Here is a 4,434-nt window from a genome sequence, read left to right as displayed (position 1 = left end):
TCCCTGTGAAGCTCTTCCAAGTTCTTGAATCGACTTTTCTTGACAATCCTCTCAAGACTGCAGTCATCCCTGTTGCTTGCGCATGTTTTCCAGCCAGCCTTTTCAGCAGCGACCTTCTGTGGCTTACACTCCTTGTGGAGGGTGTCGATGATCGTCTTCTGGACAACTGTCAAGTCAGCAGTCTTCTGCATGATTGTGGTTGTGTGGACTGAACTAGACTGAGAGATGCATGGTATTTATACCGTTTTACTCGAAATTGAAATGAAATACTCTGATATTTTGAGATGTTTTCTCTTTTTTTTGCACTATAGTCCATAATTGTCAAAATTAAAATAAAAAAAATACTTGGAAATTTTTGCTTACGTGCTAACTGGAATGAGTCTGGAATATATTACATTTTCATTTTCTTAAATAACTGATGGAAAATATTACATTTTTTCATGATATTCTAATTGTTTGAGATGAACTAGTACAGCTCATTTTTGAAAGGTATCAATAAAGAGAGGGATTCAAAAGAATTTCCAGATCATTAGATGTACCATGGAAGACCATAAAGGCCATCCTCAACAAGTGGATGTCCTTCCAAAATTGACAAAATTACAAGAAAAATCTTATCAAGGAGGCTGCCAAGAGCCTGATAGCAATATCTACAAAGCTACAGTAATATCTGGAAATAGCTGTAAATAACTTAAAAAAAAAATGGAGGGAACTTTAACTAATTAGCATAACTATGGAACTACGTCACACCAAGATGGTGGCATGTGGAAAAAATCGTGCCGATTAAAAATTTATTTTATACCAGCAGATCACATTACATCCAAAAGCTGAAACAAGCAGATATCACAGATCCATATAGTTTACCCACAAATATATTTATTTATTATTTATTCTGACCACTGCTCTCTCTCTCTCTCTCTCTCTCTCTCTCTCTCTGTGTGTGTGTGTGTGTGTGTGTGTGTGTGTGTGTGTGTGTGTGTGTACGCACGCTGCATAATACACATATTCACTGCTTTAGATGGATTAAATGCACAGGAGGAATTTTGCTGTACTTGAGTGTACATGTGACAAAAATAAAGGCTTCTTCTTCTTAATTTATCCACAAATGTATTTATTCCACTTGAAAAGTGCTCAGCAAACAACCTACCAGATTTGGGATACGACAAAATCCTGAACTATTTAGTATTTGGGACTTTTAAATATACCGGATATGCTAAACAATAAAATAAACAATTTTATTTTATTTTACTTTCCTTTTGTTCTTTATCTCATCTCATCTCATCTCATTATCTCTAGCTGCTTTATCCTGTTCAACAGGGTCGCAGGCAAGCTGGAGCCTATCCCAGCTGACTACGGGCAAAAGGCGGGGTAGACCCTGGACAAGTCGCCAGGTCATCACAGGGCTTTGTTATTTATCTGTTTTACTTATTAGTTAATTTAGTTATTTATTCCCACTGCACACACCGAGACCTGGGTAACTGCATCTCATTCTCATCATGTTACATGGTTGAATGAGAATAAATTTGAATCTGAGTCCGAGTCTAAAGGCACACCAAAGTACAGATGCCTACTGATATTTTGAGGCAGGTTTCATGCCAGAATGTTATGGGAAAGCCCTGATAAAGAAAAACACTTTATTATGACAAAGATAAGCTCAAATGCGGACTTATAATACTAATACTAATACTAATAATAATACATGCCAGGGCCTAGATCTAGCATATTTTATGGTGTTTAGCCTCGTCTACATTATCAGTACAAAACAAACATGCTGCTAGTCGAGTGAAGCATTAGGTCTAATAAAATATATTGTGTCCAAAGTTCACATCCAGATATACATTTTAATGTTGCACAGAACTTTCACATTAACCTGATATAAAATGTTCCCCACACACGGGGATGTTTTGTTGGCATCAAGTCTTCCTGTTTAACAGCAGCTTGCCATTTTTTCATCTTTCTAGGTTCACTGGGAAGAGGTGAAAAGTTAAACCAGGCTTGTCTCCACATCTGTTATTACATCCAAAATCACTACAGGTGTCTGGCACTGTTCTTTTAGATGTAACTTTAACAAGTTTATCTGTAGATGTTTACTGAATTGGGCTTGCAATCACTTGTGTACACTTGTGCCATTTTTGTCGAACACAAAACTTGGCCAGATAACCAAATCCACAGTTACGATGATGTCATGTGAAAGGCCCCTATAACTCCATAATCACTACCATAGAGTCAAGCCCATGCATTCTCAGGCTAAGATAGCTAAGCACTAGCTAGAGAGATTTAGTTATCTGTCCAGAAAAATGACATCATCTAACCTTGCTGTATGCGCAATTATACTCACTTGGCAGGCTTTCCTTTTCTTTTCCACTGGCTTTCAGCTGGTGGGAGAGCAGAGTCCACCATGTTTGCTCATGCCGACTTGTTTTGGTTAAAAGTAGGTCAAACACCCCATGGTGGTCACATGATGTTGCTGCTTGCTTGCTTCGGCAATTTTCGGAATCAAAAAATGCGGGACGCTTTTTAATCTCGGCAAAACAATGACACATAAGGTATACAGTGTGTGCAGCATCATAACATCTCAAAACTCCAACAGCTAGACATAGAACATCTCATCTCATTATCTCTAGCCGCTTTATCCTTCTACAGGGTCGCAGGCAAGCTGGAGCCTATCCCAGCTGACTACGGGCGAAAGGCGGGGTACACCCTGGACAAGTCGCCAGGTCATCACAGGGCTGACACATAGACACAGACAATCATTCACACTCACACCTACGGTCAATTTAGAGTCACCAGTTAACCTAACCTGCATGTCTTTGGACTGTGGGGGAAACCGGAGCACCCGGAGAAAACCCACGCAGACACGGGGAGAACATGCAAACTCCGCACAGAAAGGCCCTCGCCGGCCATGGGGCTCGAACCCAGGACCTTCTTGCTGTGAGGCAACAGCGCTAACCACTACACCACCGTGCCACCCTGACATAGAACATCTCATCTCGTCTCATTATCTCTAGCCGCTTTATCCTGTTCTACAGGGTCGCAGGCAAGCTGGAGCCTATCCCAGCTGACTACGGGCGAAAGGCAGGGTACACCCTGGACAAGTCGCCAGGTCATCACAGGGCTGACACATAGACACAGACAACCATTCACACTCACACCTACGGTCAATTTAGAGTCACCAGTTAACCTAACCTGCATGTCTTTGGACTGTGGGGGAAACCGGAGCACCCGGAGGAAATCCACGCGGACACGGGGAGAACATGCAAACTCCACACAGAAAGGCCCTCGCCGGCCACGGGGCTCGAACCCAGACCTTCTTGCTGTGAGGCGACAGCGCTAACCACTACACCACCGTGCCACCCTGACATAGAACATATTGCCCAGAATTCAACTTTCCAGTCAGCACCTTTAAGGTAATGCCAATAGTGTGCAAAGAGCCATCAAGGTAAACTGTCACTACTTTGAAGAATCTAAAATATGAAACATCTTTTTGTTTAACACTTTTTTGTTTACCACACAATTCCATCTATATTCCAGATGTTATGTCATAGTTTTGATGTCTTCAGTATTGTTCTACAATCTAGATAATAGTCTAAATACAGAAAAATCTATGAATGAGTAGGTGTGTCCCAACTTTTGACTGGTACTGTATATAAGAAAGACTTTTTTTTTTTTTGGAGGAAGTTAGGTTTAAGGTGACATCTTTTCCCCACCCTACATATCACTGGACAAAATCTACAGAGTGTATTGTTACTTTTTTTTTTGCTGAAAAACATGATCCATCTTACTAGTCTTAACTTCCAGCGCTCTCTATTTCTGTTATTCATACTATGTCCTCTGAAAGTGATATTTTTTCAATATGTGTCTATAGAGTTCAAGAAGTGGTTAAAGGATGAATTATTGAATGAAAGGTAACCATGGTAAAAAAAAAACCCTAGTCACCTAATTAAACAGTATGTAGCCTATATAGCTCACATGTCAACTCTGAGGTATGAGGCCCATAGTTGCCCAATTTTGTGTGAAAGTGAGGGAGCAAAATTGTAGTGATTGAGGCCCAAGGGATTTTTTTCTTTTTTTTTTTACTTCTATTTTCCTTTCATTTCAGTCAAAAATACTTATTTTCCATGAAAACAAAGCAATTTTTATGTAATTAATTAAGTAATTATTTATTTTTAAAAAGATCCATTCCAGTTTGACTTTACACACATTTAGTAGTCACAGAAGCAGATTTTAATGACTTGATCAAGAAATATTTTAAGCCTTTATATCATAAATCTTTAGAGGCTCAACAATACAGGCTTCTCTCTCTCTCTCTCTCTCTCTCTCACACACACACACACACACACACACTTCTCTTTTACCTTATTCCTTTTAAGATACTACACTCTCTTTGTCTGCCCTCTTGAGGCTTTAAGTAAACCAACGTGCTTGTCAGGTTGTTTC

Source organism: Neoarius graeffei, chromosome 5 (assembly GCF_027579695.1).
Source record: "Neoarius graeffei isolate fNeoGra1 chromosome 5, fNeoGra1.pri, whole genome shotgun sequence".
NCBI lineage: Eukaryota > Metazoa > Chordata > Actinopteri > Siluriformes > Ariidae > Neoarius > Neoarius graeffei.
Note: the sequence above shows the minus strand (reverse complement) of the source record.